General features: G+C 35.2%; 1 protein-coding gene across 6 annotated transcripts in view; it reads left to right on the plus strand.

Annotated features, from left to right (window-relative positions):
- The window catches only part of bsk (mitogen-activated protein kinase dJNK), a 146030-nt gene that overhangs the window by 17228 nt on the left and 101741 nt on the right, over window positions 1–27061 (plus strand). For 3 of the 6 annotated variants that reach the window (XM_076123933.1, XM_076123932.1, XM_076123936.1), the window contains exon 1: window positions 16382–16586. The exons of the other annotated variants lie outside the window; for them this stretch is intronic. The gene's annotated coding sequence lies outside the window, so the exon portion shown is untranslated. Of the gene's footprint in view, window positions 1–16381; window positions 16587–27061 lie in introns of those variants that run through there. 6 annotated transcript variants of the gene reach the window in all.

Consider the following 27061-nt stretch of genomic DNA (forward strand, 5'->3'; position numbering starts at 1 on the left):
GTAATATTATATTATTTTTAGCTTCACACTTAGGTGTTATTGCAAAGAAAAATAAAATGTAACACATAAAATGTAAAACATAAGTGTTTTTAAAGTTCAATGTCTTTATATATTTTAATATAAACATGAGTATGTTCTCAAAAACTTTAATTTAAAACCATTTTCAATCTTAAAGCGGCGAGAAAATGCATGAATTCTGACCTCACTGAACTCCACACGTTCAATATTGCGTCTAAAACCTTGTACTCAAATATATTTCGTAAAATCATTTACTAAAAGAATTGGTTTTCTTTAAACGCTTAGTTTTGCTGAAATCTATTTGTTTGTAACGAGGTTTTGTAATACACTTTGCTGACGAAGCAACACTCTTTGTAAATAAGTATGTGTAAGACAGATTGTACACGTTACTTGTGTGATTTTGTACCTGTACGCTTTGTAGTATGTTTGGTAGTTACTCAGCGAAATGTCCTTTTATCCTATTATACTGAACTTTGTATTTGTTCAGAGTAAATATTTTTTTCTCTTTATTTTGTTGGCGATTTTGAAATCACTATCGTAATCATTATTGAATTGTATGTCCTTTTCGATGACATATAAAACAAAAAAAGCCAACAAAAAAAGAAAATAGAAACATGTTCTTTTTTCAAATATTGGACACCGAACTGCGATGTAATTGAAAAACGAAATCTAAAGAATTTTCTTAGAGATTTTAAATCCACAAAAACTGCAGACAAAAGCTAGTAATAAATAAAAATAGATCCAAAAACATTTGGCCAAAATTGAAAGTTGAAATAATCCTGTATAAATCACGCAGTTACAAATTGAAAAGCCCCTTTCATCCCTCTAATAAATCACGATTTGGTAACTGATGGAATCGGCAGAAACGAATCGGACGGAATATCGCATATTTCATACATCCTGGACATTTCCCTACATTAGCGATATCCAATTAATATTCTATTAGTCGGCGCTAATAAGCCGCTGACCTACCATCTTGAACGTTTGAGGTTAATATTAAGCCGGCGGCCGCACTTAACGATGATGACGTGAATTTGAAAGTATAATTTGTTAAAAGCTACTGGCTGTGGATTCGCTTGCGTGGTATATGTCGACTTTTGAGTTGATGTTTTATTTAAAAAAAATCTTTATTAAACCTATATTTGTGTAATGTGTAGTAGTTTCGGCAATTCAGAATTTTCTAATTTTTATATTTGTAGTTCCAATAACCTAATGGACAGTCGGCTTCCATTAGGAACTACACTCTTGTGGCTTAGTCTTGCTTTAGAAATATTACACACATAATTACGTTTTGGAATACGTTGCGTTTATTATTTTTACAAGCGTTCAAACTTTTTACTATGAATTTCTTGACATTTCGACTCAAAATACATTGGCATGTTGGAAGATACTTCTAAATCTTACAAACTTTTATACATGTTTTACACACACCCTTGCGTGACGAACACTTGTTAGAGTTGCTTACTTTAAGATTATATCACAAACTGATAGAAAATAGAAAGCTTTAACCGTGTGTACTTTATATTCAGTATCTTGATGAAATTCGCCTCCTAAGCTCTGTTATTTAACACCGAAGGTTTCTTGCAGCACTTTATAGTGCATTAAAAGTTTTATGCTGTAAAGTTTTACTGAAGATTAGCTATTAATCTCTCGCTCTTATCCCAGCTGAGTGCTCCAGCTTGCGCTTTAAATCCTGCACCTCTGATTAAGTGGTTAAACGAAGATGAAGACGTTGGCAAAAGACTGCTTAGCATGGAAAATCTGAGAAACCTCTTTTGGTGTAGTTATAATAACTTTTATGTAGATACAGCACCATTGTCACCTTAGCCTTTTTTCCATTTATGTTGGAGTCGGCTTCCAGTCTCCAGATGCAGCTGAATATCAGCATTTTGCGTGGAGCGGTAATAATAAATTGTGAACTGTTCTTTACTAGTTAAATTAAACTTTATTCCCTGATATCTTCTGACGTTTGACAGCTTTAGTCACATAAAAATAAATGCAAGAAAAAAATAAACTAGGTTATATCTACTAACTCGTTTTGTATTAAAGTTAACTTTATATAAAAGATAGCGATTGTAATTAAAATCGATGGTTTGTTAACTTTTAATATTAAAAAACACTAACTATAAACACATTTCTATTTTCCCTTGTTATATAAAAGTTAGTAGGTAATGAAATACCTTTGTAGGTCGGTAGCCTGTGCCGTGAACGTATGTGGCGTGTTTGAGCACTATGCACAAATGCCATTTCAATCGGCAGCTTTCATGTACGGCTTGTGATGTCGCTATGTGAATAAAAACATAACACGGGGTTTTATTTTGAAATACTCTTTCCATGTCAGTTAACTATGGACTAGTTTTGAAATGAGACTTTTTTGTTGGCTACGAGCTTTTTTAAGTCTTTTCAAATTTTAGGAGTAGGTTTTGTTGATTTTTTTTATTTAGTTACACAGCATTATACATTAGTATCGTAAGAAATTTCGATCCGGGGTTCAATGAGTATTTAAGCTTATAAAACTATCTGTTCTTGTTAATCAATTTATTTATACTTCGTGGCATGTATACGCGATACAAAAAAACAATTAAACGACACGGTTTGAAATAATTGAATGCATTGAAAAACGTTAACCCAGTTTTGTTGCCAACTGTACTCACATACGCAACGTCGAGCAGAATTTCACAGGATTTTCCGCTAAGTGCATTTACGCCGTAACCGTGACATTTCCATAAACGGTTTTTCGGTCGTTTTTCGTCGCGTTCCGTAAAAACGCCGCCAAATAAAATTATACAACGATCAAAACCAGAAATCCTCTCATTAAATCAACAATATCAACAAGGTGGTATTGCTCAATAAAACCCTTTTCCGATTCAATTTGTATTTTCACTTATAAGATATCAATTCTTAGAATTCATTCCGTCGATGTCCTCCCGAGGCTCGAACCTCTAATCATTTGAACGCAATTTCATCCCGTTTATAAGAATTTTCATCTTCCCCGGCGATATTTTCACCCGATGTGCTTACAATAGACTCATATTTCTCATTTCTGTATCCGGAGTACTTCTGTGCACGGTAATGAATTCCGAATATCCGCACTTCACATATATTTTCTATTATTGGATTTCCTAAATGGTGTTCCCGCCTTTGCTTTGAGTGTCTTATTGAAAAGAACATGGGGTTTATGTTTGATGGTGTGAAAGAAAAAGTGCCTATGTGGCTTCGTACCTATTTTGACAGTAAACTTTTGAAGGTTGGCACTACCGAAAAATAAAATCGATGTGCCGTTAGGGGCGCCATCTAGAGTTCTGGCCTGGGACTTATTGAATGATATAATGTTTTATAAGCGCTTAAATTTTTGCGTAGTATTTAGTTTCGGCCATAGGATGCTTCTCCTTATATCTTCGTGCAAATTTTGGGGCAAAATAATTCAACATCTGGAATATAACAATAAAATTAGAAATATTTGGTAGAATTACAATCTAGACTACATCTCTTATAGCGACCTAATTCCAGTACACATTGAAACACTGTCAAAGTTAGTTCATTAGCGTCGACGCAAGTATTCGTACTCGACTAATGGTACAACTCCGACTGTTTGTGGCGACCCAACACTGACGCGACAAACTTTTTCACTACATCATACACTTGTTTCTTTAGTTCATGACATTGAGATAGTTTGGGACGAACTACAGTTTTTCTCTAACGTTACATGTCTTTTCCAAGAAACGTTTACGCAGCGGTGGATACAACTGTCTGGTATGTTTTTCACGTATGACAAGATACAAGCTAGTTTTCTATTGTTTTGACAGTTTTCAAATTCCCAGTTGCTACAGAGGAATGTTCACCACGTTTGGTATATTTCTAGATAGATAGTTTTTTTTTTTACAAGGTTTCGAATAAACATCTACTTGGATTACTGGAATACTTAGGCAGTTAATTAGACGTATTATTATACGTTTGGGTTCAGACCATTTCCTTCATATAATCAATAATTCATCCTCATTTATTTCGTAATGGAAGTGTTAATATTTAATACTAAATTAACAAGTCCGATCGCCGAATGGTTGTTCAAAGAATAAACAAATTCAAACGCATAACGCTGGCAGTAAAGATTATGATTAAGGTGTTCCTTGAGTGCCCATTTAGAAGAAAATTCTCGAACATTTTCATAAGTACTGGCTGTTTTGTCTTCGTTACTTTAAACAATTCTAATTTCATATTCTCTTTACTGTTTTTATTTCTGTCGTTAACAAATCGCTGGTGGGTTTTACGGAGATTCAATTAGAGCGGGCGGAAACTTTACCTTGGCTACTGGCGAAAAAAAAACAAGAATTGACCGAGCCGAACACTTCATGCGAAAAATATGTATTTTTTAAAGTAAAATATCTCTTGTGTCGTTCTATCTAAGTGTTATATTCGTGTGGGCAGTACTGCAGTAATAGGTAGAGGGGTGCACCAACGGACTTTAAGTTTCACGTATCTCCCGTCGGCCGGCTCGTAAAACGCTTGAACTTTCACGGTTTGAAGTCGGTGTGACAGTTGAAAATGGAGCCATTTTTAAGTTGGACCAAGATTGCTTTACTTTTTACGACTTTGGTTTTCTTTCTCGGAATTATTAAATGGTACTTTAATGCAATAAGAATTGCTTATTGGGAGGTGATTGATGGATGTTTTTAGTAGCACCAATCTTAACTTTGTACGAGTTTTGAGAGTTTTTCTAAGTCGTATAGAATCAGTATGGTTTAAGACTGTTGTCTTAGCGCGAGTTCGGTTAACTTTGTGAATATGACTCACTTATTTTGATAGTTGCGGATTCCCGGAAAAGTTGTTAAATGTATTATTCGTATTACAGGATTCTGAGGGGTAGGCGGTTTTTGCCTATGATTATTTAGATATTATATATAGCAGAACGAGACGGGCTATTTTGGCAGCCATTATTTACTTGAATACCAACATTAACTTAAATTATTTCACACCAAATAAAGGCAATAAAATCTTCAAGACTAAAGTAAAATATTGCCAAAACACTTGTTCAATAAACTCGCGAACAAATGAAGTAACGAGCTGTCTCGTGAACAATGAGTGGATTTATATCGCGTTGTCAACTCATTCAGATAACCACCATCTTTATTTGTCTGCCTGTCTTCTGAGAACGGTATGCGTGACGTCACAAACATTTCTCATTGTTTTCCCTTCAAAAGAAAGTCTCGTTTTAGTACTAACGATAAGTTTTAATAAAATAACTGTAAACTTACATAAATCAGTTTACGGCTTATAAAGTTTAGTTTACTCGAAAATAAATTAAGCTAGAAAATCATTACTTAGTCTTAAAGTAGAGCGTCAAATTGGAAAGAGGGTAGTTAGTTATTTATGATATAAGTGCGAGTGTTTGCCAACAGATGGCGTTTGAGTCACATGTGAACAAAAAACCCTAATGGCCGTTACCTCTCAGTATTTATTGGATATCCGTCTCTTAGAGTACGTTGAAAGGTTAAGGGCTACATCCGATATAGTAAAAGATTGATACTGTAGAACTTTTGTTTGTGTTGTTTTGTTGAAATTGAATATAATGTCGAGTGTTCGCTATAATCTCTACTGTCATTCGTAATGCGGATTTTATGGCTTAAATTATTGTACAATGTTTAAGGACTGGTTGTAAATGTGTTCGGGTTGATATTTGACACAAACGCACGTGGTTTTACGTAGTATCCCATGACCTTTTAAACTTTTGTGCCTTTACACACTTGAAATTTCTTTTCTTACATATTGTAATAAGTACACTTAGTAAGGAGCTTTTTTTAAAGATATTTGAAGACGATAACTTCGGTCAAATAACAAACTTATGTTTTAAATTATTAATCCTTAGAATGCTATAAGTATAACTTTACAATACCATTACCATACGCCAGGCTAATTAAGTCCTAAAAAATAGTGTTTACTTGGAGATTTATACTGCGGTCAGAAACTTATCCCACATTTCAGACATTTTTAACGACCAAAACAAATCAAAACTTGTACACTTCATAAAGATCACTCAACAACCTCACATAATACGAAGCAGTTATTTCTAGAATAACACGAAGTTTTCCTCTCAGCTTGATACTGATTGATGTGGTAAACTCTGTGACGACACGTGAGCGTACAATCGCGGGGGCTCATTAAAACAATATATTTTCTTAAAATCATATCAAAGAAATTCTAAAAGATAATACTTATTATTAATGTTTTTAAACTCTCGCGACTAGTACACATAATATTATAATGCAACGGGTCTTATACGCGATTGAAAATTTAAAGGTTAGGATACCTTATTTGCTGCCCGACGTGAGTCAGCTCGTGACCACGGTCGTTGTAATGCGATCGAAACGTCGGGCAGCAAATAAGGTATCCTAACCTTTAAATTTTCAATCGCGTATAAGACCCGTTGCATTATAATATTATGAATACTTATTATGTTTATGAAAGGTTACATTTTTTATCTAACCTTTAAATGCGTGTAGGTGTCTCAATTAACTGTTTTGTATTGAGTCTATTATTTTTCTTCTTCGTGTTATTTTAGTTAAACTATCATTTTTCTATGTGTAGGCTTCGTTAGATCAAATTATTCTCGAAATTTTGTAACTTTTGATCGTTTTTCGTCTTTGATGCTACTTAATTATAGGCTCGCCTCCTTTTGAATTACGCTAACATTGTAGATGGCGAAACGCAGGTGTATTTCAAATTCTTCAACCTACACCTTTGGGTATAACAAGCGCGACATTATATAATATGTATATTGTATGTAGTTCGTTATGTATCCATGTATGCACTCTGTATAGGCGGTATCAAAATAACATACAACAACTTACTACTGTCTTCTGTGATGTAGACAAAACTGATTGAATGGAATTCTTTTAGAATACCCATGGAATCTCATCAAATATTCGTTTTTCCTCGATTTAAACTAGACCCCCAGGTATTAAAACCTTGGCTATAGAAGTGTAGACGCAAGACAAGGATTCGTTTTCGATCTGAACGCAATCAGTGTCACGCCAACTGCACTCCCTAGTCCCTCAGGATTGCTGCGCTAATTGCTTTTAGTTTACTCTTGGTTTTTTCTCTTTCGACTAGATTTACTTTTTGCCGTTTAATGTAATTTCTTTCGTTTTTGACAAAATTATTCGTCTTTGCTCTTTTCTTTTGTCTCTTTTTGTAGCAATTTTATTAGTAAATTCTTTATTTTCATCTCTTCTTCTCTGCAGTCATACTTCTGATAAATTATCTTAATTTCTTAATCACTTTTTTTTCGTCCGCACCGAAAATAGTGCACCACTATTCCACACGCCTACAAAAACGGAACGTGTTTCTTTAGATGAGTTAATATATCAGCTATTTTTTTGGTTGATCGCGAATCCATAAATCACAATTGATCCATCTCAATAAGACCTGTTTAAATCCTCTCCGGTGTCGTTGAGCTCCCAACACTAGCGACAGTTGGACACAGTTGCCAACTCAGTCGGGATTCCAACGCTCATTTATCTTACAGTTCGATGCAACTGCTGTCTTCTACTACTTTATACACCACTCGTACGTCAATGTCCAACTTTGATAGTAGTTTAATGCCTTTTATTTGTGAATTGCGCTTGATCATTTGCCATACGATTGAGCAAATTTTAGGACGAAGTAGTGCATAGAAAGGTGGTCATAATTCATTTTGGATAGTGTACGTAACGAGTTGGGTTCTGTTATTTTTATTAATTCATAGTTTTGGTGGCTAGTCTTGCGACTTTGCGGTAAAATCTAGGTGAAAATGGGAGTAAAAAATATTTCTAAATTGAACACAAATTTACTTAGAGCAAATACCTAAAGAATATTTGATAAATTGTCAAAATTTAGATTCATATTGCGTCGAGTGTCGAGGCCTAAACCAGTTATCAGCAGACTGGGCCTCTTTCATTTTATGTCCTGAATTTCCGACATTACGTCCTCCCTACCCAATTCTCTAGAAAGCAATTTGAAAGTTTTGCTTTAAAGCTTACTTACTGCAGTCTATCGCAAACACATTCTAGAATCAATTTGGCCAAACTGGTACGTAATTGATGATGTTTAGCCTTCGAACACACCGCAGCAGAAGCAATTGCATCCAATTTGAATATAAAATGCAATCTGTTGGTCGATTCTCTCGGGAACTGTTCCCAAATACCGTCCGATCAACTCGCCCCACTACAATAATATCTTTCCTGAAATTCGTGTTTGACTTCACAAGTTTGACGTGAACTTTGATGAGTCAGTCAATTAGGATAATCGGTTTAGTAACAGTATTCACGGGCCGACGGTAAGTGCCCGCTTTTATTGGCTACGCAATTTTGTATAATGTGCTAAAATCTTATTAACCTCAATCTAAAATGTACCAACAACTGTTAAATCTGTCTATTCGACTCGAGAGCGAAAATGTTTGTTTTGTTAAACCCATGTCACGACTAAGAATACTCTAAAATTAATTTAATTATCTGCAAAACGTCTGTAACAGTTGCGTCCCGAACTAAAATTTATTATTAAACTTTAAGGTTCTCGAAAGAAGTTTGTCAAATGCAGACGGCCCTCGTGTCTGTAGCGCGGCTATTTGTAAGTGTAAATCTGCGCGTAACGTTGAACATAGTGACGCGTGCGTTCGTCGCTATTTGAATGTCCCTAACAGAGGGTACGAATAATAAAATAAGAGTAGCGGTTTTTCCGCGTTTCTTGTTCGTCGGCGGCAGCGCGCGGCGAGGGACGCGATGTTTTATCGTACGGAGATGCTGAAAATCCAATTTCTCCCGGGGCCTATTCACAAACTGGCGGACATCAAAGCGATGACGCTGAAGGGTCTAATACGTTGGTCATCAATATTTTTCGTTCAGTTTTATGACAATAGTCGTCTCCTAGATAACATTGATTTCCTTTTATAGCCGGAATATTGCGCCCCTCATATTTCTTGCGTGTATTATGAAAATCTAGATTTCATTACCTCACATTTCGTTACGGGAAAATGTAAATGTAATTATTAGGGGCGGTGTGTTCAAATAAATCCGTGGAACAGCTCGGTATGAATTTTCGCAGCTTTGTATCGTTGGAAAAGGTTAAAATCTGGGAACAATTTTCGTTACCTTAAATAATTTTATTCAAAGGAAGTGTTGAAATTTTAAAGATTGCTGGCGTTGTAATTTGGTAAAATAACGTTAGTGTCTTCTCTTTGCAGATTGAGTACAATACCTGGACCCAATGCTGAGAACGATCTTAACAAAGGTTGTTTTAATTAAAGATAATGTTGCCGGAGCTTTGTTTCCTTTGTAGTTAGTGTCTGAAGTTTATAGTTTCCGAACTATGTACCGGCTTTATGGAGCCGTAAAAATGATTATGAAGTTTGAAAACGAGTAAAGTAGGAGTTTGAAATATCTGTATTGAAAGTTGGCAGCGCTCGGACGTGGCTATTGTCGGAGAGTTTACGTTGAAATGGTAGTTACATGTTGAATATTTAAGGGTGGCTCAAAATAACAGGGATGTGTGAGCCTGGCCAAAGGTTACAGTGGAAAATTCTGGCTCCCGGCCAGATCTGCGATGTAAAAACATACGGTCTATTGTTTATGGCAACACTACGACATTGACAAAGATTTTTTGTAACATTACGTAAACTTTGACTGCGTAAGTTACGTATACGAATAAGTAGTTTCTTTCATGCAAATCCGACCTTTAGAAGTAGCGTTACTAAGTTATATTTAAGGCAATGCTTAATAGATTTCAGAACTACTGTCATCTGATAAAAGGATATGATTTACAACTACTAAATTCGTCGATATATTTCGTAGCAATTGATCAGTCTAGGACTAGTTCTATTGAAAGCGATATCTACTATATTTGGTTATAACTAAACTATTAGTATTAACAGCAGTATACAATCAATCAATGCGTAATTGCCAATAGTCTGGTGCCGGTAGTTCTGAACATGACATGTGTTAGACACAATATTCAAGCAATTAATACTATGACTTGTCTTAATTGGAATATCATCACGGTTGAAGCAAACTGGGAGGATTACGACTACCTTACTTGTTTAACTATGTTATAGTTGTACGTAAAAGGCTTTTTCTAATCACAAGAATACATAACTAAATTGAAAATTCTTATATGTATGTTAAACAAACTTCAAAGTAAACTATTGTAAAATTATTAATAGCGAAATTATCACCTACAATACTTATGAAAGAAAAATGTATTTTAATCTTAAGTTCGCACCATATTTATACTTAGGTTTTAAAGTTACACTTGAGTCTCGTGCTGTAATTGTTGCTTTAGTATGTGTAGAAAATTAAATCGTTGTAGTTATATAACCATAGATAATAAAATAACTATGAGCACAATTTTAAATTTAATCGTAAACTCATCCCTAAGTAACGTATTTATCCCCGTGGTAATTACCTTGAATGAATATCTCTAACAAAATCCAATTACACATGAGCATAACAAGATAAAAATAAACACAATATCCGTGTTACAAAAGACACGAAATTCTTCCTTTAACTTAATTCGTTAACATTTAAAAAAATATACACAGTTTATGTATGTTCTTCTACAAAATTAACATGTAGATTCTGTTTATTCATCGTGTTTCAGTCTAGACATGCAAAAGGTACCCCATTCAAAATTATGCACTATAGAAGGTGCATGAATGTGGCTAAACGTTCGTGTATTAATCTGTAGCCTGCATTCATTGACACAATAGTGTCTGGTTAGTTTAGACTAACACTAGCTGATCCACGCGGCTTCGCTCGCATACAAACTTTTATCCGCTTTTCTTTAGGTTGTGTTTTTAAGGAGTTTACGTCTGACCCACTTTAAAAATTTTATTTAAAATGGTTTGGTGGTTTAGCTGTAGATGCGTAACAGTCAGACAAACACGTGGTTGCAATAGTATTGATATGTTGCAGTGTAAATAGACGTATGCAGGCGAGAGTCCCTCGAGGTACAAATATTTGTGTGATCCACAGATAGTTGGCGCTGTTTGACTACCTCATTTCAATGTTTGAGACATTACGATTCAAATACATTTTAGAATCTGGATTCTTTATTTGAAAGCGAAAGATTGCAACTATAGTACGGGGTGATAGTATGAAAAATCTGAGCGCATCTGACTATTAAATTATCATGATTAAGTCCACGGCGCTTTCTATTTTATGATGTATTGTAGCTAACTACGCTAGACCAAAAGTGACACCTACTTAGGTACTTTTAAATTTGATTTTATTTCAAGGCGTTATTTAACCATTGACGACCATTTTTCAATAATACGCAATTTCTTAGTCTATTCCCAGTTTATTATGATTCATTCTTATGGCAAGACACACGTCACATAAAAATACATTAAAACTATATTCTCATAATATACATTTAAAGAAAAACCATCCAGTCTACAGAAATGAGCAACCTCTAAACGACCAAATATTGTGAGTAAAACGGCAAAATTGTCGATACATCAGCAAGTTATGTAGGGAGGGATAATGTCTCCTGATAACCTCACTCAGGAAGGGATAAACTGTCCACTGGTCCATAAATAACGCGGGGTAGGCTTTAGAACGAATGTATAGAGCCTGAGGTTTGCGCTACGCCTTACCTGACTCATGGGTTGTGGGCTAAACGATGAGTTTTATGGGAGGTATCACGTTAAGTATGAATAGGTAAGGTGTAATTTGAAGGTATTTTGATATTTTCGTTTGGTTCATCTTCTATCATAACTTTTAAACTATCGCGTACCATGGTTATTATATAATAGGATGTGGGAATTAACGCGAAGATTTTTTAGTTGAGAGCCTATATATCGCTAACCTATACTGAGTTGTAGCTCAGTCCTTCTACGAATAACTTAGCGTTTTGTTATGTAGAAAGTCACTCTGTATCCTAAAAATATCATTAAACTTAGTATTCTGTTTTGATTTTCTTAATAAATCGAAAAAAAAACAAAGAGAATGGAAAATCATATAATAAAAATTTTCCATCAAACAGTTTACCGTAAAACGGGGTGAATAGAATTCGCGGGGTGAATAGAAAAAAAATCAGGAAAGTTTTCAAGGCCAATATTTGAGTACTCCTCGTTGAAGAATTTTGTTCAAATTTGAAATGATTACACGTCGATATTACTTCTCTGCGGTGTCATAATTGTTTAAATGTTTAAATTGATATTTATACCCAAAAAATTGCTTCAACGACAACCGTCCTCGAATGCCTTAATGGTCCATATTATTTTTTCAAAACTTTGGATTTAAAGTGGGATTTCTTTTCTAATGAGTTGTTTGAAGTGTTTATCTCTTTAGGTGTATATTAATCTATAAAGACTAGCTGACCCGCGCAACTTCGCTTGCGTCACTTAAGAGAATGAGTCAAAATTTTCCCCGTTTTTGTAACATTTTTCGTTGCTACTCTGCTCCTAATGACTGTAGCGTGATGTTATATAGCCTATAGCCTACCTCGATAACTGGGCTATCTAACACTGAAAGAATTTTTCAAATCGGACCATTAGTTCATGAGATTAGCGCGTTCAAACAAACAAACAAACTCTTCAGCTTTATAATATTAGTATAGATACAATATTGTTAATTGAAAAAACGTTTTTAAACACAGTTTTTCCATTCACCCCTTTGGTCGTTTCGATTCACCCCTATCGCTGGGTGAATAGAAATTGACCATTTTTTTAATGAAATTGACCATTTATTTGAAATGATATCGTAAAATTATACATAATTTAGGACAAATATGGTTTTAACTCTTTCTTCTCGGCGCCGGACATGATATAAAATAACCCGACAATAAAAATAACAAGTTATTCGCAACAAATTTTTAGGACAAAGTTGAAAATCGTTTCTATTCACCCCGTTTTACGGTACATTAAGCTAAATTTGAATTATCGATGTGTAAACGCGAGTTCATACGCATGTGATAATTAGCTCAATAATCGTGTTACATTGCAATCCTCGTATGAGATTGCCAATCAGTGTCAAATGCCGCATCGTTAATTACATAATGTGTACGACGACGAATATTGAAACACTCAATTATAAGTGACGCTTTAAAAACTAATAGAATAGGCTTGTAAGTTAAAAGCAACATGAGACTTAAGTTACTTCAACTAATACTTAGGTCACTACTTATATTTTGAGCCTTGACGAATCTGAATGTTTTAGACCCCATTTGGTATTTTCATCGTAAAGTTTGGCCTTTTTGACTACTACATTCCTAAGAAAGTTTTGAAATCTGTGCTGAAAATATTTTCAATATCGTCGATCGAAAATTGTAAGTGTGCGGGAAAATGGTATTAGGATGTTAACATTTTCGTGCAAATATTTTTTAACGACTTTCGACGTGACTTATAGAAACACTCGTGTCTATATCGACTTATTTATTATTTTGGTGATAAAGTCCGATCTTCTGAAAATTGAAAACGCGAATACGTAGAGTTCTATCATGATTATTTTTCCCTCACCAATGAAATTCCTGAAGGTCGTCCAAGGTCACCAGTTGTATCCGGAAAAATCGATGCGGTGCGAAAATTAATTATGCATTTTTGTTTCCTGACACATCAATAGATCGATAAAATTCTATACATTATTTCCACTCTTAGATATAAAATATTTGGAGAGAAAATTTCCGTTTAGAAGTTTTTTTCTAAATGAGCCAATTTTTTTCTACAAGAATTCGCAAAGGTACTCGCGCCTATTAGTGCGAACAAATGCTTGAAAACTCTATCGTTTTGCTTCAAAATACATGTATCAAATCGTGACAGACCACAGATCTAGGATCTATGCGCATGAGCCGAAAAGTAAACGTCAGTCGACTTTATGGATGCTTTAAAATGAACCAAATCCAGAAAATGTTTTTCGCGCTCGAAGCACTTCGAAACAAATAGTCCCTTGATTTTTTATAAAAACTGTGTCACGGCCCAAAATGTCTTTAGAAAAATGTAGAGTGGCTAATTTTCATTGATTTACAGTCAAAAGTTTACCGAAAGACTGGTTTAAAATATGGAAAAGCCACAGAATCCTACAGGTCGAGTGCCATAATGACAATGCCCGCTCCAACGCATCTTGTTAAACAACCGGCTGTTACGTGCACGAAAATAATCGAATAAATTAGTTTCTCGCCATACACTACAGTTTGACATCAAATGACTTTATTTAGTTCCAAAACGTCAAGAATAAATAGCATTAACCTTGATTTTTCATCGGCACAAGAAACAGGTTATGCTTTTAAACACCCTGTTTTTGAGGGGTCTTCGGGAAAGAAAAAAAAATATTAAAAAAATATTTCGATCAGATAAAAATCTATCTAGATCATGCATAAGAATACCCGAGAACACGATAAAGTAGTTTTCACTCACATATTTACCGTTTTTCATAGTTAGGCTCAAAATATAAGTAGTGGCCCACGTAATATGACGTTCAGAATTCGTTATAATTAAAAAAGTATCAACTCTTATTAAATGATATTCATATTATAAAAGCTAAAGTTATTCTTATTGTATGCTTCGATTTCAAAGATAAAGTAATTTAGATGGAATTTGATAGGGCAAATAGGCTTGAAAAGAATATGGTCACACCAGGACTACTTCTTTTTTAAAGAATGGCTACGGGTATTCCACGGGTCTATCAGTAAAATCATTTTTCTATAGCAAAGTTGCATTATTTATATTGTCTATCTACCCTTCCCCGGCTTATTATTTCACTAAAACAACAGCTCTTCAAGCTTTATGACTGGAAGACTTTGATATCGATATTATCTCGACCGTTCCCCGATATTGTAGCTTGCCTTCTTCCGGGTTAAGCTAACAATACTGTTTGAGCTGCTGCAACTACAAGCATTTATCTGAAGAAATAAATCAGGGTATTATTAAAAGTGATGATAAACTAACTATTATTAGTTTGTGGTAATTTACTGATAGATCAATTGCTAAAGGCCTAATTGCGTTAAATGTCTAATGAGCGCTTTTCCATCGTCTGATAAATTTGATTTAAGAGATAATAAATGTTGACATTTTTGTTAAAAAATGGTAAACTCTATCTCGAATAAAATTGTTTGAAGAAAGAAAACTAGTTCAGAAAGGAACGGGAGAATACAGTTAAGATGTTACCTCCCTCAGTAGCCCCACGATGTCGAATATCGCCTTTAAGTCTGTTTCCGAAACTACCCTACTTCGATGCACCGTAATAACTTCCGACATCAAATTCCTAAACGTCATATATCAAAATATTTCGCATAGCAACAGTCGTCGTTCTCTTAATATCTTCTTCCAATGTCAAAACATTCTCTCTCTTGAAAGCTCTCTGAAAGCCCTTTCACGAGTGCGACCACGTCAACACTGTAACTGTACGTACATTTCCTCCCAGTGCGGTGTTTCCTACGCAAGACGTATTATTATGTTTGCGACGCAAGCAGTACATTAATAGAATTACTTGAAAGGTTTCTCTTATTGTATTGAGTTGAAGATTGAAAGTAAACGTACCGTACATTGTTACTAAATATAGAGCTTTTTATTTCTTTGTAAGGGATTGACTGATTATTTTCTTTGATATAAATAGATCGTATTGACGAAGATACATACTTTGTTTCTTTATGCTTGTATCCCTGGACTAGTTCAATAAATGTATTCCTTTTCTCTACTTATCCAGGCTAAGGTTGTTCAAGTCATAAAACAGTCGGCGGTCTAACGAGTCCTCCTACTACAAGCTCTAAGCAAATAGTTTCATAATTTGATGAGCACACAACCATTTTAAAGTTCCATCAGACTCGAGTTCGCCTAAATCCATTAGACCCTATCCCTGGCCTATATCGTAAGTGTAGTTGAAGCTTTCTAGGTCAATGAGGGCCCCTGTAAGCCGGCCAGAGAATATAAATCGGTTGGCCATCAAAAATACTCTATTACGTACAACGAACAAGGAAGAATAGAAAAGAAATTCCTTCTGAATCTAATTTGGGAAGTAATGTCCATTAGTACCTATTGTTCTTACGATGCGATCCGAATTAATGATCTCATCAAAGATTTTGTCAATTTCGTAGCTCCTTTCATTTTGTTAATGTTAAAACGGTATTAAGTGAGCGCTTTATTAGGTTTTGCTTATCGAATTACCGAGAAACTTAGCTAAACTTCGTCAATTTACCGAACTAGTTGAAGCGAAATTAATATTTGCAAGTTGAAACTCGATAAGGATGCGGCGCTTGATAAAATGTTAGGCTGTAACAAAGTTAGATTGAACTTGAATTCGGTTCGCAGTGGCACATCTTTTGACTATTCTTTGTGTCGGAAAACTCGGAACGGGGTTAGGTTATGGCGCGCATGCCGGCGGCGCAGCGCGGGGCGCGCCGGGCCGCGGCAGTCCGGCCGCGACGCGCGCCCGCCCCGCACGTCCGCCGCTCACACACACACCACTAATTGTGCTTACAGTACACGCGTGCTAAACAGTGCCAGTGTCTATTCGTTCATCTGTGCTTCATATCCTGACCGAAACCAGTGAGTGCCGAGAACAAATCAGTGAACTTGCTGTTTAAATATCTTGGTTCATACATTATTGGTGAGTTTCAACAAAATAAGGTTTGCGGCGTGCTCGGACGCAAATGGGGAATGTTTGGAGGCCGATAGATGGCGTTAGCGTCCCGCGCCCGTATTGCAGTTGTAATGGTTTTGTAACTTTTCTTTCGTGAAAAAACTTGTTTATTATGTAACTTTATATGATTATAGAGTAGTATGTATGAATGTAGGTACCTTCGGTTGGAAATGACAGATCTTTTTAGAAACAATTATTGGGCTTTTCCATTTATTTTAATTGATGTTTTAACACTAACTTGAGGCTATCTTTCCCGTAAGTACTTTAGAAGTTAACTAACGCACAACTAAGCTACTGTTTCTCGTCTGTTAGAAGTTTATTGAGAAATTTATATCCGTACGTGATCGTGGAGTATTTTATAGTAATAAATCTTTCTTGCTGCATAGACTTATTTATTCTTATCCTTCGTTGGTGTTTAGAACGGATACCGCGACAAACGCGTTGAAATCTCAATTTGAATGAGGCGCTCATTTCGTATTTTTTTTATCATGAAATCAAATATCGATTTGATGAACTGAGGACAATTTTGGACCTAGAGAAAACGTTTTCTTTTATTGTGTATAGGTAATGCCATAAACAATAAATTGTATTCCCATTTACTACAAAAATATATTGATACAATTTTATTTATTTTGTCATAAGTCATAATACGTTGGTTGATTTAACAATCGTCAATTCCTGGTAAGTTATTTATTTACTTAGGGAATATATCGTTGTGAATTTACTAAGTAACTTGCTGGTCTAAGGATTTCTGCGTATTTCATAAAAAAAAGTAATAGTCTGGGATTTTTCTCAGCTGAGAGTCTGCCTATATCTACACGGAGAAACTGAAGTGAATAAAGGATATAACAAAGCATAAATATAACGAGTTTCTAGGCTCAAAATTAATGGTGAACGGCAGGAAAATATGCGGCATTTCTATTTATAGCTCCAATCGACTTTATAGGCTTTAAGCCGCGACTTTTTACGCATAGTGCGTAATCTTCACTGCGTCAGTTACTCAACCATATTGTACTATGTATCAGAGCTACTGAAACTAAATCGTTATACATATATGTATGTATTTTGAACACCAAATACGATGATATGGATACTATCAATGAATAACTTAGAAGTTAAAGTAGTAGTTATTTATAAAAGTATTTTTTTGTTTCAACGGTGAATTAGAAGACTATAAACATAGTGCGGGCCTATCACGTATCTCAGTTGACAGTTAGTATACGTCAAATCTATGGTCACTATTCAGTACATTGCTGCTTTGACGTAACGTATTAACCACCATAACCTAAGAGAGAAAACAATAGACAGGATAGTGGCTTTCAAATGGCTGTCAACTGAGATACGTGATAGCCCCCCTGTTCTTGAATGTATGCAAAGTTTCCAAACGGTACTTGGGTAATATGGTGGATTTAAGGCTTAGCCGCCAGGGGCATAGTTTCAGGAGGAGACATTTGCCCAGCAGTGGGACAGTATTGGTCAAGTTTAGTTATTTTTTTATCTACATTTTTAAATAATATACGGAGATTTCCATGCAGGTCATGTCAGTTTACATTTAATATGTGACAATTTAAATAAATTTTATTCAAGTGACCCCTAATTTCCCTAAAAATCTATTTAATCAGACCGTAAACTGTCAGTACAAAGAAACACCCACGTTTAAATTAACTCCTTTTTTTAAATAGCTAATCCAAATGAATTATTCCGGGACTCGGCCTTTTAGTCAACGTTAACTTGCCAAACCGTTTCATTTTAATTGCTAAACATTTTTCCTGGGAATGTTAATCGGGGGCGAAAGGACGGCGATCCTTACGCGAGATTTAAAAATGTTGGGAGCATTCATTTGGAACGGAACATTGACCGGCTTTATGTATTAACCCTTTTGATGGACCAAACAGTGAATTCTACCTTGCTTTGTGATATCGTTATAAACGTTATCACAAAGCGATTCGTTTTGTCTTCAGTTGATCAATCTTATGTTAACTATTGTTAAAAACTGCAGTATTGACAGCAACTAGAACCGCCTTGACGTGTTCCACAAAGAGGTCTTAGAGTTCTTTAAAGGTATATCAGCAGCCCGCGCCATTATCTCACAGTGATTCGCAGACACTTAAACGTAAATGAGCGCAGCAAGCATTCTACTGCATAAAAGTATTACATTTTTTTGATATAGTAAATAAATGGTTATAATGACACAGTAGGTTTGTATCGGTTCTACGTGCATTTATTTTTATAAATAACGGACACAAAGTACAGCCAAACCTGAAACAATTACTTATGGGTCGCACAAATAATTGTTCCGAGTGGGAATCGAACCCACGACCTCTCGACGCAATGGTGGCGACCTAAACCACTGGGTCACGGAGGCAGTTCGCGAAGAATTCTAAGTCAATATACCAACGTATATAGTTATTATATAGTGTCCGCACTTCAACGATTTCAAAATGGTCGACCACTAGACCATTCCGAGCGCATATTGAATTGAATCTAAATGTGTCTCACGTTATACAATCTACGTTTCAATTCCATTTTCCACTTGTATACTCGATACGTGCAATTTTATTTATGATTTTGTTTGCAGTGGAAAAAAGTAATATGACTACCGACGCACCATAGAGAACAGTTTGACGGTCGTGGATAAGAGTTGAAAAACCATATTTCGGGCGAAGTGCTTGTGGTCTTTTCTAATTTATTATATTAGAATATTTCTCAATAGTTGCCTGGAGTTTGGAAACGTGCCCGAAATATGGCAATTTGTTCACATCTTGTTACTTGGAACTAACATTGTTAAATGACTTAACGAGAACTAACACTAATAATGGTGTAAGTAGCGGTGTATGAAATATACCCAATCTGTACTAATATTATAAAGCTGAAGAGTTTGTTTGTTTGTTTGAACGCGCGTATCTCAGGAAGTACTGGTCCGATTTGAAAAAATATTTCAGTGTTAGATAGCCCATTTATCGAGGAAGGCTATAGGCTATATATCACGCTACGACCAATAGGAGCAAAGTACCAGTAAAAAATGTTACAAAACGGGGATAATTTTGATCCATTCTCTCTTATGTGACGCAAGTGAAGTTGCGCGGGTCAGCTAGTATTTCATACTCCTCGTATAAAACAGGCGTGATACTATGTCCTGTATGTATGTATGCTTTATACATCCGTAGCATTTCATTAAACGACAAAAGAGCTCAGTTCAAAGGAACTCAATTCACTGGTCGCGAACTCTTTGAAACCATGAAAATACTTAGCGCGATGATTTAAAACCTCTTTTATGATAATGAAGGAAGCAAGTGGAGTGAAACGTGGGTGCATTTAATGAATGGATTATCTCCAAGTTTCTGTATAACAGTCGGATTATCTTGAAGATGAGGTTTTGGTTATAAATGTTATAACTACGAAACATTTATTTATTTATACATGTCAATTGTGTTAGTTATACACGATAGTGTAGGAAGGGGTATATGAATATATGTTTCGCTATTAATAATGTTAGTCCCATGTCAAAGTGGGCGAACTTAAATCCATGTACCGGGCTCGACACCACCATCCGAGCCACTATTGAAAAATATTCTAATATAAATTAGAAGAGACTAATTTGTGTTAGTTATACACGATAGTGTAGGCAGGGGAATATGAATATATGTTTCGCTATTAATAATGTTAGTCCCATGTCAAAGTGGGCGAACTTAAATCCATGTACCGGGCTCGACACCACCATCCGAGCCACTATTGAAAAATATTCTAATATAAATTAGAAGAGACTAATAGGATTCGGCCCGATCTGGGAATTGAACCCGATTCTTCTGCAAGGAAGCCAGATCCTACCGACTGCGCAATAGAGGCATTTATATATGAGGTATTTCGTAAAAGTAAATCATTCAGAAATATCAACGTTTGTTGAAAAAACATTGCTCATTCAGTCTCACAATACAACCAATCGGAATGATGTATTTTCAGTGAAATGAAGCTTTTATGTGATTTTTAGCTGAAAAATATGTTCATTTGAAACGGCTCTTTTGATTTACTGATCAATGCTATCTGAAAAATACCTTTGGAAGTCCAACCGGCATTATAAAAGATGTCGTTTTAATGGCAAAATGTGTACTGTGACCTAAAAATACATAGTGTTAGAGCGACCGGAATGTATTGGTGGAGGAGAGTGAATGGGAAATAAGAATAACAGAAGACAATAGGACAGTCGTAATCATTAGTCTATAATAAAACAAAGATAATAAATCTGAGTGAAAAAAAAATGAAAAGCCTGTGTTTATTTTTCTAGTCACCATAACTGTGCAACTTTTCTTTAAGACTTTTTATTTATGCCCTACCCAGCTGTAAAAAAGTTACTCAATCGTTTATATCAATAAACTACAGCTTTAAACTGACACAAAACAACAAACAAGCCATTAGCGGCAGTAATCCTCCGTCACATATTCGACGCTTTCCAAAGGGTGAACACGGAATGCAAGGGAGGAATGACACCCAAACAGGGTTATTGGCACAACGCTAGGGTATAACCCTACCCTTTCTACTGATTGATCAACGTTTTTAAACGCACTGCATCCAATTGCGAAGTATTTGGGTCAAAATGTTTGGTTTTCGTTAGTAATTGGCCACTTTTGAATGTATCAACTAGTCTGCTAGTTTTCATTCGGTATGATGGAATGTATTTCATATTCGTGTGCAGATTTTATGATTGGTTCTAGTGAAAGAGTTTGCTTTTCATGTTAATAAAAGTTAGATAGTTTGCTTTTTATGTTTAGAAATATTGAAATGGTTTGTATTTTTGTATTGCGTAGTAAGTGGTAAAAAATGAGTATTAGAATAAAAACGGTCTTCATGGGAAGGCAATGAAGCCCATTGAACACTTTTGGGCTTTAGAAAAGTAACAAATCATAAGAAAGGGCTTTAGATCTTTAAAAAATTATCAAACTTTAGTTAATTATATTTTGGTATGCTGATAATGTGGTTACGTTAACAACGTTGGCTAATATATAGGAATTATTTATAATACCTTTGAGTGAGTAGCAAGCAACAAATGTATTATTTTGTGTCAGTTAATAAAGAAGGCAGTATATTTATATTATTTTGGTTGACGTGTAGGTGTGCTACCGAACTTATTACTTGCGATATCAGATGTACATGTTTTCATATTTGTTACATTAAACAAAATATTACGTTTCGTATAATAATATATTTTCTTTGATACGTGGGCGTCTCGTTACAACTGATCAAGCCCACGCAAACCACCATTTTTCTATGGAATTTTTCTCGACGAACGACGGAAAATTTTCCTTTACCATTATTACGAGTAATGAAAATAATAGAAAATTCTTTGAGTAGGCGTGAAGTGTTTTTCTTTGAAATGTGCTGTGTTTAACCGCGTGAGGTATTTTTGTTATGGAGATGAAATTGGAAATTAGCTCCCTTTGCATTCTATCTACCTTTGTATTATACTAAATGTTGTTTTATTTCACATGTTCTTAATGTTGAAGGCAAATGCGATTCATTAGCAAACTAGTCAATCGCTTCATAGCAAGGTACTAGTGCAGTTCTTACTCAATACCCGTACAAGACAATACTTGAAATGACATGTTAACATTTGAACGATAAGTCTGGCTCCAAATTGTGTTTTTGTGCTATAAAAACTATTCATTATCATATAAAATAAATGTTAAAAAAAAACTTATCTTTTTTGACATCCGTTTTTGTTTTTGAGTCCTTTAACTCAGCTCATTAAAACAATACTAACTGATTTACTACGATGATGTTTTATGTGTGTCTCTGTAGGTGTGGTCTCGCCCTCAAGACTAACGGACGTCGTTAACGACCGACACGCCCTCTGATTACCTCGTTTTTGTAACACCCTGTAAGCAACACTAACTCACGTTACTGGCGGTTTGATCACACAGATTTATTGCAACTGGTTTTAAAGAAAATTGTCTTAAAGATTTCTTAGATGTTTGAAACAGTTTATAAATCTTTCTTTTTACACCTAAGTTCCGATGATTTTTGTATTTTATTAATATTCGTTGCTTTTATCAATTAAATGTTATTTGTATGCCTCTTAGCGCAATATGACAGATCATATTTTGTGCCAAGTTTTGAAACACCACGAATAACGAGAAAACCTTCATGAATAACGTTATAGATTATCCTTCAGCGACTAAATAGCGATTTCTTTGGGTCAAGAAGTAATTAATATTTATTCAATTTCTCCAATGGTAGATAATTCTTTTTGTTTAGGTTTTGACGGTAACGGTAGAGGTATAATTTTGTTTTAATGAAATTATTAAACTACAGTTCAAAATGTCGCTACTGGGTGGTGTCGAGACGTTTTATTTAGTTTATTTTAGTTGGTGCCAAGAAAACAACTGAAACACTTTACGATCGTTACGTAATGAATATTCAAAGGTAACGCAATAAAACTGAATCGTATAACAACTCTTAATTATCTAAGAAATAAAGCTCAGTACTACTGAGAGAAAAGTATAAATGTATTTTTGGTACGTCTGTATGAAATGGGGACAAGAATATACGAAACATTTTTAACTTGCTTTTAGAGCTAACCTTTTTTTGTGTCTTTCGTTTTTATTATAAAAAACTAGCGAGCAGAAAAGCTAGTCTTGTAAATAATTTAACAGTAACCTGCAATTTTTTTTAAATGTTTACCTGTGCCTAACTTATGTGTATGATACAGGCTGTGAATAAGGGAAAATGTTTAAGTGAAGCTTTAAAACATCCGTTAACAAATAACAAAGCTCAAATACGTTAATTAATGACATATTCGACTAGTCCAGCTCTCTCCGAACATTAGTAAAGCAATATTTTTCTTACTCCTTTAAAGAAAGTCTTTTCAACTGAACGTAATTACGTCTATCATCCTCAATGTTTTAGAGTCGAGAGCCCGCGACCTCCCGCCGTGTCACTGAGGCAATAAACGCTCATTCACTCGCTACACCTAATCCCACTCCGTCTACGGTGCTACGACACCTCTACGAGCTACGACGTAGACAGCTACGAACGTAAAAAGCGTAGCGCGTAGCTGCTCGTTTTTGATGTTTTATTACTTCGCTTAATGTTTGTCTTTTAATTAAAATTGAGAACCTTTTGTGTTACCTTCCTTTTGCATATCTAATAGGAACGAAAATAAGTGCTGATATCTTTTAAGTGACTTTTTGGGAACAAGGAAAACGTAGGTTTATTTATTTGATGTTCTAATTTCGTAACTTAAAAAGAAAAACAAAGTCCATAAATAATTTAAAAGAAAAACATTCATAAATCACCTGTCAGCTGTTTGTTACAATTAGGATTGAATGTCTGAAAATGTTTTTGTTATTTTTTAGTAAACTTGAAAAATTGCTTGTATGTTCAGCGACCTTGAAGATTTTTTTATGAACTTAGCCGAGTGGTTTCATAATCTAAATAACTCATGCTAGGTGGATCATGCAATGAATTTTGGAAACGGGCTTGAGATATAATATGATTACTACAATTAGACACTTATTTCAAGTACTCAGAATTCTTTTGGCTACAGTTGTATTCTGATCTAAATCAATAGTTCGTAAAAATGCAAAAATAAAATAAATCAGTTTTCCCAAGTCAACGTACCAATTGTTCATTCATTTAAACTGTATACAAACTGCAACGTAATGTAATTAATTATGCTTACACATCCTTTGAAGCGTTCCTGCACATATTGTTGTAGTATATTTACACAGTGTTTTGTCATGATAATGGCCGTCCCGCAGTCGAGACTGTGTTTGCTCGGTGGCTGCAAGTCGCCGCGCCAATACAAGCGGTGATCGTCAACAAATTTACAAGAGTACATGCACTGTTATTTAATTAGTAGTTGCCTTTGAAAACGTGTGTATACGAATTTAATGTTTGGACTTTCAATTAGTTTTAAAGTTGCTTTTGTGGTCATCGCAAGGGACCGTTAGGGTTATTTTGCTAAGTTTTTTTAGTTAAAAGTCTGTAGCAGCAAATTAGCTTAAAAATAATGGTTTTAATGATAATGTGCTAGTTTTATATGGCACAAATTTTAAGAAAATAATGTAATATTTTGTCAAAATTGCAACGATGACGCGGCGAACAGTCAGCTTGAGACCGAGGCCAGCTCAACCTACCATCCATTTAAGAAGGGACAAGCAAACCAAGATTTTGTACTCCGTGCGCCAATCTTTGCTTCATATATTATTAGTTTGTTACCTTTATTATTTAAACTAAACGAAGTTTTAAGATCGCATACAAGTCTCAATACCGTGTTCTATCGATAATGGTCGGGTAAACCCAGACTAAACACACTGTGATCACAAGCCGGCGCGCCGATGCAAATTCTCGTCCGTCAAACTGTGTGCACGAAGCAAGCGTATTTAATTACTTACATGCTACACCGCCTCTACTTTGAGTCTGCCCACTCGGGGTGCTTTATTGAATTACTTTACTATCTACTATGGTTTGTAAAGATAGTAGTAGACTATTTGATAAAATAAAGCAAGTGATTTAAAAGTTTATCAAAGTATTTTTCTTTTTCCTGACTCAAGCTTTAAAAGTCATTGTAAACCGTCTATCGTGTTTTTTTTGCTATACAAAGACATAGCATTCTGGAGCTATTAGGCACTTGGCATTAGTGGTTATTCCTAATTATTTAATTATGATAAAAGAATAAGTCCTGAGTACTGATCATCGACTAACAGTTATGATAACTTAACCAACACTTTCTTAGGAATTACGCGACGCGGCGACGTATTCCTTTTTATTATAAAGAAATCACCCCCTACCGTTTGTGAACATTTGTGTGAGCAGCAACCTTGTTTATTTTGCTTATTTAAATGTGGTAGTAAATAAGCTGATTAAAAGCCCTAATCGGATTAAAATAATCTCAAAATAAAATCTTTACATGATAGCTACGTATATTGGGAAGGATGTTGATAACTTATCTAACATCATCGATATTTGAGAGTTACTGTGCGTCTTAAGACATCTGTGATAGCAATTGCTAAGCCAAGTTAAAGGCCTTTCCGACGGCTTGAAAACTTTGACACTACGCCCCGGCGGCTATTATCGGCACCGGTAAAGAAAAGGATCCTTTAACATTTCTACATGCAAGCGCACATTGTCAGAAACTATGCTTTGGCATGCCTCTTCTTCTTATCGTATGGTTAGTGGTCAACCTAGTGTCAAAGTTGTTCAAGCCGCCCGCAGACCTTTGGCGTGGCGTAATGACTTATCTTAATTGACAACTACCTGGACCGACATTTTACGTGCCCTCCGGACGGAGACGCCCAGTTCAAATACCACTTTGCCCATCTATCGAATGATCGCGCCAACGTTTGTTTAACCCACAGATCGATCGATTCGTGAGCACAACTGGCTATGGGCGCCTCAAAATATGCTGTAACGCCCAAAAGGGAAGTTGACGAGTCTTTAAGCATTCTAAAACAAAGTTTGCGGTAGTGTTAGCTTGCGTGTAGGGATGCTGACCAAGCCTTTTCCTTACCGATCTTGAGAATGGGCGTCGGGCTTAATTTGACCACTAACCATAGTTTGATAAGAATCTAATTGCAATACAAATATTCTCCGAAATACTTAATGGCAATTATGAATTCTATATTGTCATGTTATTTTATTACTCATATTGTATTTGGAGTGCTTGCATGTTAATATTGTTTTTCAGTGAAGAGTTTGTCATCGTAATTAGTGAATAAACAAAGTGGACACACACAACAGTGGCCAAAAGCCAGCAGTATCGTGCGTCATTATTAATATTATATAGGCAATTTAATATTGGTAGTAAGTGCACTTATTTCTATGTATTTTTACTTTCAAACACATAATGTTTGTCGTCATAGCGGTTGATAGAACTAAACACAGGTGGACTTCATTTGATAAATCCTGGATAGTTATACATTACCACAAAATTGTTATTAAATTCCAAAACATTAACCAAGAGTTCTTTCTAATTCATAATTTGTGCACTATATATCTCTACTTAGAATCAAACCTATTATTTATGACCTGTTCCTACAATAACATAACATGCATATTCAAACCTAAAGAGCAACATCAATACTCATTTTAAACGACCTTCAAACAATCAAGGTCACAATTTCCAGCATAATAATGCACACAACACAAGCATTAATCTTGCTCACCATAAATAAGGTTGTACAGGAGGCGGTGACGTCACGCCTCCCTTATTAGTGTCAACGTGTCGTCAGAAGTTCGCGACCTATCGGCTGACGTCAAGGTCTAGAAGCGTACCTAAATCTGCAGAGAAATTACTACACTTATTAATAAGTGGCTAGCAATTTTATATGTGTAGATAGTATGTACACATGTTTTTTAATGCTTATTGTTAATTACGTATTTGTTAGTGACATTCCTGAATATAGATGAAAACTACCTTGGGTGGAGTCTCTAAGCTTATCTAAAAG

Source organism: Anticarsia gemmatalis, chromosome 16 (genome assembly GCF_050436995.1).
Source record: "Anticarsia gemmatalis isolate Benzon Research Colony breed Stoneville strain chromosome 16, ilAntGemm2 primary, whole genome shotgun sequence".
Classification (NCBI taxonomy): Eukaryota; Metazoa; Arthropoda; class Insecta; order Lepidoptera; family Erebidae; genus Anticarsia; species Anticarsia gemmatalis.